This window comes from Leptidea sinapis, chromosome 23 (genome assembly GCF_905404315.1).
Source record: "Leptidea sinapis chromosome 23, ilLepSina1.1, whole genome shotgun sequence".
In the NCBI taxonomy this organism is placed as follows: Eukaryota; Metazoa; Arthropoda; class Insecta; order Lepidoptera; family Pieridae; genus Leptidea; species Leptidea sinapis.
In genome coordinates, this window is record NC_066287.1 from 11,786,819 (window position 1) to 11,803,751 (window position 16,933).

Genomic DNA, 16,933 nt, shown 5'->3' on the forward strand with positions numbered 1-16,933 from the left:
GTGTAATTTGAACGGCTTACAAGAACGTGAACACTTACAGACTAGTGCCATTTACACGTTATCACGGAAGTATGGTTACCTAGTGATAATTGATACTTATTTACATCGCAAATATGTAAAAGCTAATATTTTTCAGCTTTCCCGAACACAGATAATGAAAGATAATTGGCACCAGTTGGTAGCAAGAGAGTGATGTGAAGAAATTTACAAACCAAATAAGCATATATTTAAATTTCACTACTAAAGGACTTAAGTTTTTTGGATTTACCTACATTTAAAATTTGACAAAAGCTGTCATACAAATTTATGTTGATGTCCGCTTACATATACATACATATACGTGTCTCCTTTATGCTGATGACCTGAAACTCTTCAAAGAGATCAAATCTGATTCAGATTGCATAGCACTCCAAAATTATGTGCAAGCTGTACAGCTTGAGGAACCGTATGGCATTTAATACGTCCAAATGCTATGCCATGACTTTCGGTCGAAAGTGGTGCCCAATAGAGTTTGATTATAAAATTGGTGGTGATTCGATATCTCCATCAGAAACTATCAAAGACCTGGGTGTCACATTCGATCGAAAGTTAACCTTCCATGATCATATTACCACTCTGGCCAAGGAATCCTATAGAATTTTAGGCTTTGTTTTGAGGAATTCTAGGGATTTCACATCTGAACCAGTCATAAAGCTTTTATTTGGTGCTTTAGTGCGCAGCATGCTAGAAACAGCAATGTGTGTGTGGAATCCCCATGAAAGTACTTATGTACTCCTTTTCGAAAAGGTGCAAAAAGCTTTTCTTAGGTACCTTTACAAACGTACGCATGGATACTACCCCTATATGTATCCCACAAATTTTCTTCTGGGTACATTAGGCTACAACTCCCTCGAGGTTAGGCGAAAACGACAGCAGCTCACAGCTATGTGCAGAGTTCTCAGAGGTGATGTAGCTGCGCCGAGTTTGCATGTTCAGCTATGTAGAATCTCTGTACCGGACAATTACTGTTCGAGGCACAGGTATAGCTTGTTCGCGAATCCGACACATCGTACTGTGGCTCACACCAAGTCACCTATACCGAGGTCTCTCTCTGCTCTCAACGCTCTTCTCGAAGCCAACCCTGCTTGTGATTTATTTGCGCATGGATGGCAGACGATTTCAACGAGTGCTTGCGTTTTTGTGAGAGGAATGGATGAACAGTATTTGGATGTTAGTTAATTGTTAGTTATTTACAGAAAACTTTGTATTTATTAACTATTATTTGTGTAATATGTTTAGTTTATAATTAATTCTTACTTTAATTATCTTAATTGGCTTGCGCCGTTTTATTAAAGTATAAATAAATAAATATACCAAAAAGATACCCTGGAAAAGATATCTAAGTCTAAAAGACAAATTTTAATTAATTCAAGGAAATTAACACTCAAATAACCAGTTTAACTAATTATTTTATGTAAATAAAAATATTATATTTGAGTATTAGTTTCTCTCATTAAATATTAATATTAATATTATTATTACCTAAACTTATTAAACCCAAATCCCTTTAGAACGTCAAGATGTAACAAATATAAACACAAGAAAGCACAATATGACATGTATTTACAGGTGTAAACAACATTTACAATAGTGCGAAAAGAATAGCAAAGTTGAACAATAATTAAACATAATAAAATTAAAGAAATGAAGAGTGAAACAAAAATGATGATAAAAAATGAGTTAAATACATTTCTATTATAAAAAAAGAGATTTATAAAATTTATAACTTAATACAATAATTTAATTCTAATATTTAACTTACATAACTAAGATCTTAATATTTTAATGCATTTGGTTTTAAATTTATTGATATGAACCATATGAAAAATAACTATATTACCATTTTTGCAGTGATATCGTTATAAGAGCTCATGATTCTGTTTAAAGGGGCGTTTTTACCTATATTAGTTGTGCTGATCGTTGGGCTGAAAATATTTTTAATAGGCAATCTTGGTCTATTTCTAGGGACTGTAAGATTTACATTTATAAAACATTCTGGGGATATCGTTCTACCATGTATAATTTTATGTAAAGTTCACACATCAGTTATTATCCGTCTTATCTCCAACGATTTCAAATTGAAATAGTCCAGTCTTGTTTCATAGTCTACACGATAAGGGCAGGTTTTGTCTTTAAAAGCTAGAAAACGAGTCAAATTACGTTGAATACGCTGTAATCTTTCAATATGGACATTATATTGGCGATTCCGAACTGGTGAAGCGTATTCAAGTGCACTTCGTACCAAAGCATTGTAAAAACACACAATTGCAAATGGATTTCTGAAATCTTTGCAAGTACGTATAATAAAACCCAGCATTTTCCAAGACTTTAGTATCATGTTATCAATATGATTAATAAAATTTAGTTTTTTGTCTATAACTATACCAAGATCACGAACTAATGACGCCTGTTCCAAAGGAACATTATTAACGACGTAAGATGATGCAGTCTCAGTTCTATTTCTAGTGATCTTGATATGTACACATTTTTACGGATTAAGTATAATTTTATTTACGTTACACCAGTTGCAAATATTATACAGGTCAGTTTGAAGAAATCTTATGTCATTCTGAGACTTAATTTCTTTATAAATTTTAAGTCATCTGCGAACATAGAACATTTGCTTAATGTTATTTGATCCAAAATATCATTAATAAAAGCGTAATAAAGAACAGGACCAAGATGTGAGCCCTGAGGGACGCCTGATTTAGGAAAAAATATATGTGAAGTGTAACCATTTAGTTATTTATTTATTTATTTATTGAAAAGACCAACAGCATAAATATTACAAATTAGTCTTAAAAATTAGTGTACATATAATAGCCAATTACAGGTCTCTCTATATAAACAAAAATCAACTAATGAGTTTTCAACTTAAATAACTTTAACTTATAAACAAAAAAATCGACTTATGAATTACAACTTAATTTACTTTAACATAATAAGATGTATAGTTTAAACATTAAAAGAATAATATTATGCGTATGAATGCGAATTAAATATATATATCTATTATTATATTATGTTATAATCGGTTATAGTGTTTATTTTATGTTTGGATGTGTATGTGTTCGTGTAGTGTGTGTTTGTGTATATGTGCGTGTGTTAATGTACCTATTTGTTCGTTTTATATTGCTCCAGTAACATTTTTCGTATCTAGTGTATTCATTAATATTTTAATAATTTCTTTTTTGAAGATATTTTTACTGCGATTATGAATGTCGACCAGTAGTGACCCTCTGTCTTGTGTCTTTTAAATGAGATTATAACAAAATTAATAGTTTAGCATAAATCCCAGAGAATTTTAACTTTGAAGGAAGTATTTCATGGTTCACTTTATCAAAAGCGCTGGAAAAATCTGTGTATATCCAATCAATCTCAGCTTTGTTGTCTACGCCCGACGACAAATCCGTTACATAACCTAGAAGGTTACTGAGAGTTGACCTGCGTGTACGGGAACCATGCTGTGCATTTGACATAACGTTCTCCAGATGTCTGGTTAAAATTGGACAAATATTTTTTTCGACATCTTAGGAAATATGCTTAAGATTGATACGGGCCTATAATTTTTGATATTACATTTATCACCTTTTTTGTGCTTTTTTTGGGTACAACATTCGCAATCTTGCAATCAGTAGGAAATATCCCTGCAGTAATTGATTTTACAAAAATAATTTTGAGAGGAAGTGTTAACTGCTTTACTGTCCTTTTAATAAATATTGGATCCCGTGGATTGGTATCCCGTCCGGTCCAGCACCTTTACTAACGTCAATTAATTTAATAGTGTTTTCGATTGTTCGTTCCGTTATGACAATGTTACTAAGTTATAGCTGAGAAAAAGAGTCACCTTTGTCAAGACGAATAAAATTATAGGACGTATAATAAACAGATGAAAAATGCTGAGCGAAGAAATTACAAATCTTCTCCTGTATGAGCTTTATTTTCATTTAAAAAAAAATATTTGGCATATTTAAAACACTAACTCGTTGTTATGTGACAAAAGACTAAAACTTTTTAGGATTTTTAAAAATTGTTTTTTCAGTAATATTTATATAATCGAAATAACAAGATGAAATCACGTGTGAACCACAATGGAAATTTAAGGTTACGAGTTTTAATCTTCGTTATAGTTGATTCGATGATGGAACATTGACATCTTTAATAGGTATGAGCTCTGACTTCCAGTCAATTCTTTTCAACTCTGCAATAACTAGAGAATAGTTTGCTTTTCTAAAACTATAATTACAAATTTGTTTGTTTATACAATACATATATGATAAATTTGTGTATGTCTTCATTTAATGCTGGATGATGAGGATCAAGTTTGCTTAATGGGCTCCTACAATGTTCTACAAATACAACAAAGATATACCTTCAAAGTTACTGAGTGTTAAATCTAATAATCTATTGTTCTGATTTCTTACATCATTATTTGTTAAGGACATAAAATCGATTAAACGGTATCCTAAATTACAATTATAATTGATTGGTAGCAAATGAGAGGAGCTGCTTCTATCATATTTCCAGTCGATAAATCCCAGATTAAAGTCACCTAAGATGATGATTTTGCCAGAATAAGACTGCATTACGTAACTACAATTGTCTAAAATATAATCCAGTGTGGTGGCCGTAACCGGAGGGGGTATGTAAAGTTTACAGAACAGTATTTCCTTGTAGAATTTATCATTGTCGAAACGACATTTCAGAGACCCATAAATCTGCGCTGGTGCTTAAATGGTTGACTTTTCTTGAAATCAGATGTTTGGAAACAGCCATAATAACACCTCCTCCATTTGCTTTCGATGAACTACTAGAACTTCGGTCTCTCCTGTATACAACATATTTATCTCCAAACAGCTCACTATCCTGAATTCCGTCATCTGACCAAGTTTCTTTTCCAACAATAATATCACTTCACTTTCGACTTGAGTCCTCTAAAGTTTTGGTAGTAGATATTCAATTTTGTAATTTAGTCCACGGATTATTATTGAGATTGACGGATAGGCAGATCACAATTTGTTTAGCGGTTGATTGATCATTTTTTCTAATAAATATGCGGCCGTTGCATACCCATGTATATTTATATTGTTTCTCACGAGCAATTTGTCTTATACGAGCATGTACGGCTATGTAAACTGGAGCGCGGTGTTCTGAAACAAACACTGGCATCTTGGTCCCACCAGAGCTTAAGTGTGCAGAATTCAATTTATTAGTGGAATTACTTTTGTTGAATTTAGTGACTGCAGATAGAATATTATCTCTTATTCTTGTTATAGGAAGCCGGACAGAAACAGACCGTGGTCTGTTATTGGAATCGTTCTTCCTAACTCGCGTGCGTGAATTAATATCCATGTCCTGTATAGGGTTTAAGACTATGGAACATAATTGTTTTAGGACGGTGATCAAGTTTTCACTTTTACTTTCCGGTGTACCACTTAATTCAATGTTAGTTTCGCGCGAATGTTGATCCAACAAATTAATTGTTGTGGTTAGTTCGTCTATTTTATCCTTTAGTAAAATGTTGTCCTTACAGAGAGAAATTTCTTTTTCTTCGGAATCCAAAAGTTTCTTATTTATTCGGTCGTATTCGCCACTAAGAAATTTTTAATTTTGTAAACTGATTTTAATTCCTGAAAGACAGAGAGATTCTCTATTACGGTACCAATTCTCGTTTAATAATTGTTTCGACAACAGTTTGCTTTCATTTCAGTCCTGATCACAGATAAGATGGCCATATCATTTGGAGGTGATGCGAGTGAACTTTGTTGTGACTGAATGATTTTTTTACGGTATGTTGCGTTGTCTTCCTCTCGTGTTTGAATGCTGTAACAAATTTTTTGCTGAGATGTAGGATGAATTGGAGTGTTCATGTTATCGACATTTTTTTCCAAATTTTGGCAACCAGGGCCGGATATTCATTTATCTTTTCTTTCCTTATCCATTGCCGTGAAACGTTGACGGTTAACTGTCGCACAGACCAAATCATAGGCATCATAACATCTATAGCATAATATACATTCCTTGTTAGTAATTTTATTTTAGCATCCAGCTCATATTGTTAATTTCTGAGACTGAGATATTTGTGTACTTAGAAAAACACACAAGCAAAATACACTGGCCTTCAAAAGTAAGTATCACACTTTTAAAATTGGGATAACGTTTTAAGTTCACAAGATATGCTTTCGAAATAAAAAGGACTCCAAAGAGAATTTGATTTTGTACATAAAAACTTTATAGTCGGTAACCTTCTTTTAAGAATTGGCTGAAAAAAACTTCAAAACCAAAACCATTCCTTTTTCAAAGTGGACATTTCCGAATTACAATTTTACCATTCACATTTTTCTTTCTGTTTTAATTTTTTTTCAAGATCGATGGGTCTTGTTTCAAAAATTTATGCTAAAAAGCACATAACATTTATTTATCATGCCTCTTTCAGTTGAAAAATGTGCTAGGATCATGGCTTTTCTGGAACTAGGCATCAGTATGCGTCGCACTGCAAGAATGGTGGGTGTGACGGTACGAACGGTCCAGAAGGTAAAGCGAAGGTACGAAGAGACTGGACACCATCTGAGGAGACCTTGTAATGGCAGACCCAGGTGTACCAGTGCCCGAGAAGATCGTTATATTATTTTAACTGTGTTAAGAAATCACCACCAAAATGCAGTTGAAGTCCAGCAACAGCTATTTCAGACCCGGAGGGACTACATTAGTGACAGTGCAGTGAGAAGAAGACTCGCTGAAGCAAATTTGAAACCCCGAAGACCAGCGAGTGGCCCAAAACTCGAGAGACAGCATCGAGTAGCGAGACTGCGATACGCCCGTGAACACATGCAGTGGGATGAAGAAGAATGGTCAAGAATTTTGTTTGCAGATTAGTCTCGATTCTCCCTTTACACTTCTGATGGAAGGCGAAGTGTTTACAGGCGACCTGGTGAGCTATACCTTCAAGCCTGCATCTCAGAAAGAGTCCAATACGGTGGAGGCAGTGTACATGTATGGGCTGGCATATCTTCAGAAGGACGCACAGAGCTAGTAGCCATAGAAAATGGCACCCTCACTGGGCAAAGATATGCTCAAGAGATTCTCAATGAGTATGCAGGGCCGTATTTAGCAAATATGGGTGATGGATCGATGCTGATGCATGATAATGCCCGGCCACACACGGCTCATATCGTACAAGAGTATATTCAGGAGGTCGGTATCAGCGTGATGGCATGGGCATCAAGAAGTCCTGATCTCAACCCGATTGAACACGCCTGGGATGAGCTTGGGAGGCTATTAAGAAATCGCAGACCACCACCTACTACCCTCAGGGCACTAAAGCAGGCCCTGGTAGAAGAATGGGAGAATATTCCCCAACATTGGCTCCGAAACCTAGTGTTCAGCATGCCAAACCGGCTCGAAGCTGTAATCAGAGCTCGAGGAGGCAATACCAGTTATTAAAAATTAAATAACATGTAATACATTTTAGTTGAATTTTTTTACACTAAACTAAAAATTTCTATTTTCATTGTTTTATCTTTTTTAAGTTAAAAATGTTACTAATGTATAATTTTAGTTTCTAAGAATTAAAGCCTATAAAATTTGCAACAAAACGTTTTTAATCTTAAATCTCTACCTTCTATAGTTAAAAAAAAAATTAATTTGAAAAGTGTGATACTTACTTTTGCTGGCCAGTGTATGTATGTAAGCAAATTTTACAGACCCATAACAATATATAGTAAAATATACTTTACTAAATTAAATAATATTAAAATAAATAAAACTTGGGGTAGTAATTATGAGAATAAAAAACAATAATGTTCTTCTGCACGAGGCTTGATCTTGTGTCGCTACGATATCAGTCCGATATATTAACATAAAGCTATACAACACACAAGAATTAATTTGAATTGTGTGAGTCGAAGCCGTTTAATAATTAATGTAATTGGTGGTTACGCGCATTATTATGTGATTAATTTGGCTATATGCATCACAATCACTTATTGTATCACTTTTTAAACCTATTTAAGCAAACCTTGTAGACTGTGATCGGATTTCAAATGTAATTTCAAAAGTGCAGTATCTGCCGGATTTTCTATGAGATGAGCTCGGACTGAAGCTCGGACACTGGACCGCCTTTTAAAACTAAGGTAAGACAGAATTATCAACACTAATAATTTTAAACTTTAACTTTTTATGGAGACTAACGCACCGTACACCATGACAGTATTATCTTAATTAACTGATCTGAACTGACTGTTAAATTATGATCGGCAAATCGGGACAGACTAACGAACGTAAAACTTACAGCAACTTTCTTTTTCGTCTGGGTTTAAAAAAATACCTAACTGCTACTCCACTGCTCTTACTGTCCAAATTGGGTTCTAACTGTTTACATTGCTGCGTATTGACCAATAATATTTTAAACAACTGGAGTAAACGCAGAAATGTATAGACATAGCTGTCGAAGGTTATTATGGTATCATTTGTGGCATGACGTGCCATATTTCAGGCTTGATTTTGTATGAGGTGCATTGTCTATATGTATAGAACGTAATTGTTGACTAAAGATAATTATTATTATCTTTCTAAATATTATATTCGATATTAAGCAGATATGCTAAATTATTACCTTATTAACTTGTCCAGTTCAGTGGACAAACAGACACCTGCTTCTATTGAGCAGATTAATAATACCTATGGTATTAAAACTGTGGAATATGTTCCAAACAATTTTCCAAACAAACTAGTTTGTAAGACAATAAGAACAAGTCCGGCACAAATATGAAATGTAATAATACAAATTTTTACAAATTGAATATTAAGAATAGCCTACCTTTATTAGATATTTTTGCACCAAAATATTCAGGGCTCTTCTAGGAAACTAACTAGGATATTGATATCATTTGTATAACAGAACATTGGTTAAGAAGTCATCAGCTTATGTTTAATTTTATCAAGCACCAGGTTGCTAGTTGTTCGATAGACAAAAAACTGGATCACGGAGGCTTTCTAATACTTATTCTTAATAGTTTAAAATATAAAGAACGATCAGATATTGAAAGCCTGTCAGTTGAACAAATTATTGATATGGCCCGTAAGGGTATACAGACCTCTGATAGAATAAAATGAACATGGCAAATAATAAACAGTGACACTGGAAGGGACAAACATCGCAACATAAATTTTAATTTAATAATACATGATAAAATCTTGACTACTGCGACACCTTCGTTTGATATTTTAAAATTTAATACAAAAAAAAAAACAAAACGATAGTGCCTCAGTTAAATTTCTAATTTTAATTAATTTTAATAAGAATTTATAATATAAAATTTATATTATGGTAGGGTAACACGTTAAAAAAAAAGAAAGTCGTGGTAGGTTCTATCGGATTCTGCTATAGTTGGTACTCTCCTGCGAGATCCCGTTCAGTCACGCTCGGCGATCTGGATGCGGTGATCTTCCAGCGCCAGGAAGACAGGAATCGTTCGATGCGGAGCGACGTCCTCAGAACCGCAAGCACCAAGGCAGGTTCAACGTCAGCGGTAACTTAGGACCTGGAATTATAAACTAGCGATTGGCGGTCCATTCCTTTTTTTTTTTTTTTATTTCGTTCCTTCTTTCCAGAACACGGAACCCGCAAGCATAACATAGCAATCGCACAAATCGACATCTCGAGGATTGCGTAGGTACCTACTTGGTGCATAGTGGCGAGATTGTCGACATGGCAAAGCAGAACGAAGTTTACATATTATTATTAATGAACTAATAACGAAAGCAAGCACTTTATTATGATAATAAATTAAAACATTACTAATCTAATTATTTAACAAAAAACCTTGTGGTCAGTAAAAAGTTTGCATAGATAACTGTAATTTAAGCGATTTCTATTTTATTTCTCAAACAATTAACAATGGCGAATGTTCTACAGCTAAGTTATAATAAAATAAGACTTATGTGCTATTCAATACTCACCCTAGAGCGGGATTTATCCAATACACACTATATATTTATTACGTAACTGTTAATTTTAGTAATTATGTATATTGAGCACGCGTTGAAATCTTCTTAAATCAATTTATGTCGACCGGCCGCGGAAACAGCTGTTAGCCTCTGTCCGTGCCGCTTGCGCAGCCCAGACCCTTACACGGCGTCATATGCGTGCCTGCTCACTCATGAACCGTCTCGCCCACACCTATTATTAATTGAAACACCACTACCTTATGCTGTAGTAACGTTCCGTTACATTACCCGCTCGGCCCACGCAAGGATTTAACCTGACTAAAGGTAAAATCCGCAAATAATATAGTACCCGCCCTACACACTTACACAATAAGGCTAAACTATTAAAAAAAAGGAAAAAAAAATACAGAGTAAAATAAAAATAAAATACTTAGAAATTACTATAAATAAATTACTAATTACAATTTATTATGACCTACAATTTTTAAGTCTTTAATGTGCCAAGTGCCTAGATTCTTTCCCGACATATTTTCCAAAACATATACGAGAGGTGAAAGCTTTTGCGTTACCCGACACTTAATAAACTTTGGAGCCAATTTTTTGCTGAAGTACTTGTCTTTATCGCTCAATACGTAAGCACGCTTAAATACGATGTCTCCAACATTAAACTCGTAAATTGTAATGGTTAGTATTTTTAACATGAGCTTGATATAAAGATTTTTGAACATCATCAAATATTAACCTTAGAGCCCCAAGGTTTTCTGCATAGGCTTCGCGCGGAAGAAACAAAATTTCGTCACCTAAATCCGTATCCGTGTAGTGGGACCCGCAAAGGACAAATTCCCTACCGTACACAAGAAATGAAGGAGTATATCCAGTAGCCTCATTCACAGAGTTGTTGACCGCAAATTGTACTTTTGGAATGAAGATATCCCAAGTTCTGTGATCGTTCTCGACGAATGTGGAAAGACATGTTATGATAGTTTTATTATAGCGCTCAACCGTGTTTATTTGGGGTGTATACTTGGGCGTAAAGAAAACGTTTGGAACTTTGTACCTATCAAAGAAGGATTTAGTCGGACCACTTATAAATTGACTACCATTATCTAAAAAAATGGTCTGAGGTACGCCATGTATTAAAAAGACTTGTTCTTCGAGGATCTTCGTAATAATGCTTGAAGTAGCTTTCTTAATGGGAAAAATTTGGCAAAATTTTGAAAAGCAACAAGTAACAACCAGAATGTAGCTATTTTGTTTTCGAGTCACCGGAAGTGGTCCCATGAGATCAATGGAAATCATTTGAAAGGGCCTAGAGCATTGTTTAGGCCTTCCCATTTCACCTAGCGTAGCATGATTTTGTGGCTTGTATGAGAGACACGTAGAGCAAGAACTAACAAACTTCGTTACATCGCTATGCATATTAGGCCAGTAATACCTGAGTGCAATACGCTTATAAGTCTTAAAAATGCCCATGTGACCTGCTGTTGGCTCAGAATGATTCTCTTTCATAACTACCATTCGAGTTTCTTTCAGAACTACTTCTTTCCAATCAAATTCTCTAGTAAGTGTACAAGGTTTTCGCATAATTCGGTATAGTTTATCATTCTTTATTATATAATTAGGATATGAACTGGGCGCCTTTTTACAGCCGTCGTAAATATTTAAATACCAATCGTCACTAGTGTTCGTGTTTGCTAACAAAGTATCTATGGTAGACACCGGTACAGCACGCGATAAAGCATCTGGTATAATATTATCAACTCCCCGGCGGTGTTTTACGACAAAATTAAATGATGATAGCCGTACACCCCACCGCGCTAAGCGCCCTGTTGGATTATTTAAATTTAGGAACCACTTTAATGCTGAATGATCTGTGTACACCGTAAACGTTTTTCCGTTTTCTATGTAGCATCTCCAGTGCTCTAGTGCGACGATAACAGCCAATGTCTCACGCTCTGTGATACTATAATTCTTTTCTGCCCCGGATAGAGATCTGCTCATGTAAGCTATTGGGTGTTCTTTACCCTCAATAGTTTGAGTCAACATAGCACCTACGCCATAGTTGCTAGCGTCAGTGTGGATAGGTCATACTTAGGGCAAGATAGAACTGGTGCAGATACTAAACATTCTTTTAGCATCCTAAACGCGACGTCAGCTTCATCAGTCCATTTAAAGGGGGGAAAGCTGACTTTTTACTAGAAGTCAGCTTATTGAGCGGCCCAGCGATTGTGCTAAACTTTGGAACAAATCTTCTATACCAAGTTGCCGTGCCGAGGAAACGTTTAAGGTCCTTACGACACGTAGGAGTTGGATAGTTTAAAATTGATGAGATTTTATCTGGATCAGTTCGTAGACCTTTCGCATCAACCACGTAGCCTAAATATTTAAGCTGACTACGAAAAAATTCACATTTTTCTAGATTCACAGTTAAGTTTGCCATTCGTAACTTATCAAGTACTTGCAAGAGAAGTGTCACATGATCATCAAACGAGCTAGTAACTAAAACTATATCGTCCAAATATGCGAATACCTTGTTTTCCATATTCCCAAACAATAAATCAACCAAACGCTGTTGCGTAGATGGTGCGTTAGTCAACCCAAACGGAGTAGTTTTGAACCTGAACGTTCCGCGACCTGGGACGTAGAATGCTGTTTTATCTCTATCCTGGGGGGCAATCGGCAATTGCCAAAAGGCCTTAGATAAATCAATACTACTAAGGTAACGCGCGTCACGTAAGTTATCCAATATTTCGCTTATATATGGCAAATTATATGCATCACGTTTTGTGATGGAGTTGAGTTTTCTGCTGTCTAGGCAAAATCTAGGCTGACCGTTTTTCTTTGTTACTAGTAATACTGGAGATTGCCACGCACTTTCGCAAGGCTCAACTACATCAAGTTTTAACATTTCATCCACCTGCTCGACTAAAATTTTTTGTTTTTCTGGAGAAAGTCTATAGTAACGCTGTCTAACCGGAGGAGAACTTCCTGTATCTATGCGATGAGTAATTAAATTCGTGCGTCCTAAGCCTTTGTATTCAAAAGAAATTTCCTTAAACTGATCAATAATATTACTGGCACGAGCCCTCTGAGACTCATCTAAATTCTCGTATGAATGTATGAATACAGTAGAAGTATCAGTATTTATGTTTGCTACAGGAACACTTGATAAACCAAGCGATCCCAAATATTTAGGACATAGTTTAAAAGCGCGCCAGAAATCAACTCCTAAAATAAGTGGTGATTGAACTTCGAAAACTATATGGGCCTTAATAATGTGAAATTGATCTTCAAACTGCACTGGTAAATCTAGATAACCAACAGTTTTGAAATTCTGTCCACCAGCCGTCACAATTGATAACTTATCTGCTGTATATAACTTCAAACCACGATCGACCAATGCGGTGTGAGCATAATTACCTAGTATGGTTACTGCTGAACCTGAATCTAGAAGGCCTGAAGCTGTAATATCATTGACTTTTATATTAACGTAGGGTCTAGTATCATTTTTAGGTTTAACGTGCAGAATTGAAGCAACCTTGTTCCCAAGAAAAAATAAACGAACCATTTCTAACCAGTTATTCCATTCCTCTTTGCTTGTACGGTTGTTATTTATTCGTTTAGGTTTGCCACAATTCTGCGATTTTAGTTTTTTGAAACCTGAGAACTGGTATTACAGGTGGGGCAGTCAGGTTTCCTAACTCCTTTGTGACCGCATTTAAAACACATAATATCCGCATTAGTGCAATCCTTCAAGGAATGTGTATTATTACGGCACCTTGGGCAATAAGGTAATTTGTGACTTGTACCAGAATCGTTTTTTTGGATGCTGTGTACGTATTTTTCATTTATATTGACATTAGAGTTGTTTCTCAAGCTAGTATTCGATTGTTTTACATTACTTTTAACGTCATTACTGCTTAACTTAAATTTATCAGATCTTTCAGTGCCTTTATAAGCAAATTCTGGTGCCAGAGTACCAAAAGCTGCAATTGGTTCTCTGAAGTGCGCAAATCGCGATTGAATATTTTCGTAATTTTTACAGATAGTTTTAACCTGATCTATATTCCGTAACTCAGGCGAGGAAGCTAAAGTGCTAGCATAACATGGACGAATATTATGCAACACAATTTCAAGCTTGTCCTCTTCCGGCATTGGGTTAGAAAGCCGTGCAAACATACCTGATAAGATAGACAAAAAAATTGTGATATTTTCCGTTTCCCCTTGGGTCCTAGAGCGAATCTCAGAAACTAAACGGTAATCATAATCACTTTTATCAAAATCTTGTTTCAACAAAACAACTAGATCATCCCAAGACGAAACTTGGTCTTTAATACTTCTAAACCAATGTAATGCGTCACCCGTAAATATTTCTGTTGCAAGTGATAAGAATTTTGAGTCGGGGATGTTACGTGCTTCGCTAAATTCATTAGCACGTTCAATAAAAGATCTAACGCAAGACTTGCCATCGAACTTCAACCTGCCTAGTTCGGAAGTTACACTTTTGTCACAAGTGACAGCAATATTAATAGGTTGTTGACTTTTAGACGAAGTCGCAATCGTTGAGGTGGCTAAATCAACTAAAAGAGGATCGACTATTTTATTTGAAAGTTTTAAATATTGTTCGTAACATATCCTGAAGAGTTTGGTACTTGTAAGATGTTCCTCTTTTATGTCATCAGGTTCAATTCTGTTGATCCTATGGTAAATGTGATTTAATAAATTTTCTAAACGTAATAACGAACTTTTGTCTGTAAGACCTGAGTCCAGACTCGATTTGATTTTGTTTAATAACTTTACAACAGCCGCTATATCCTCAGATGGTTCAAGGTGAGAGCATAATATGTCGTGAGAAGGAAACAACTGACTTAATTTATTGATTTGTTTTCTAAGTTCAGCCACAGTAGTACCTGGGCTTTCACCTCTTATCGCAACTTCGTATTCTAACTCTGTTTTTTGAAGTGAAAAAAATTTTATTGGAAAAGACATACTGACACTGATTGCACTTTAGGTGAATTTTAAATAGCACACAAATCGAGAAAATACTTCGTTCTGTTACAAAACACTGTTCTAAAATCGTCCTCTTATAAAAATAATATAACTTAAATGTAACTATAATATATAATGTATGTAGTATTTCAACTTGATATAAAAATTCACAAATAAAACAAAACTTAATTAAGTTGCACAAGTAAAATATAATTAAAGCGATGCAATTTATGTATCATTTATATTTACACAATTACACAATTAAAAAAAACAAAGAAAAGGACGTCCACATAAACACTTACAAACAATCCACAACCACTATACCCAAAGCAAAACCAGATAGAAACCACGTTGGGCGCCAGTGCGACACCTTCGTTTGATATTTTAAAATTTAATACAAAAAAAAACAAAACGATAGTGCCTCAGTTAAATTTCTAATTTTAATTAATTTTAATAAGAATTTATAATATAAAATTTATATTATGGTAGGGTAACACGTTAAAAAAAAAGAAAGTCGTGGTAGGTTCTATCGGATTCTGCTATAGTTGGTACTCTCCTGCGAGATCCCGTTCAGTCACGCTCGGCGATCTGGATGCGGTGATCTTCCAGCGCCAGGAAGACAGGAATCGTTCGATGCGGAGCGACGTCCTCAGAACCGCAAGCACCAAGGCAGGTTCAACGTCAGCGGTAACTTAGGACCTGGAATTATAAACTAGCGATTGGCGGTCCATTCCTTATTTTTTTTTTATTTCGTTCCTTCTTTCCAGAACACGGAACCCGCAAGCATAACATAGCAATCGCACAAATCGACATCTCGAGGATTGCGTAGGTACCTACTTGGTGCATAGTGGCGAGATTGTCGACATGGCAAAGCAGAACGAAGTTTACATATTATTATTAATGAACTAATAACGAAAGCAAGCACTTTATTATAATAATAATTTAAAACATTACTAATCTAATTATTTAACAAAAAACCTTGTGGTCAGTAAAAAGTTTGCATAGATAACTGTAATTTAAGCGATTTCTATTTTATTTCTCAAACAATTAACAATGGCGAATGTTCTACAGCTAAGTTACAATAAAATAAGACTTATGTGCTATTCAATACTCACCCTAGAGCGGGATTTATCCAATACACACTATATATTTATTACGTAACTGTTAATTTTAGTAATTATGTATATTGAGCACGCGTTGAAATCTTCTTAAATCAATTTATGTCGACCGGCCGCGGAAACAGCTGTTAGCCTCTGTCCGTGCCGCTTGCGCAGCCCAGACCCTTACACGGCGTCATATGCGTGCCTGCTCACTCATGAACCGTCTCGCCCACACCTATTATTAATTGAAACACCACTACCTTATGCTGTAGTAACGTTCCGTTACACTACATAACAAGATGTTGCGGATGCTTTTGAAAGATTTTTTTGCAGATATTCAAATTTCCACCACCAAGGCTCTAAAGTCATCTGCCACTCTTGCTGAATTTCTAATTAAGTGTAATATAAATGAATGTAAAATAGACAAAGTAAAAAAACAAAGTGTTTACGGTTCGTTACACCAAACACAGCGGAGGTACAAACCAACGTACTTATAAATGTCCAGAGATTGGACCTTGTGGACACTACGGTCTTCTTGGGTATCACGTTAGATAAAAAGCTTCAGTGGGGTCCACATATTGCCCATCTAGCAGATAGACTCAGCTCTGCTGCATATGCAGTTAGAAAGATTAGAGAGTACACGAATGTTGCGACCGCTAGATAAGTTTACTTCAGTTATTTTCACAGCATCATGACGTACGGTATTTTACTATGGGGTCATGCTGCTGACATTGATATAGTGTTTGTTCTGCAAAAGAGAGCTGTTAGTGCTATATATCAGCTTGGTTAAAAATTTAAAGAAATAAATATAATGACTGTTCATTCTCAGTACATTTATGAAAATTTAATATACGTTC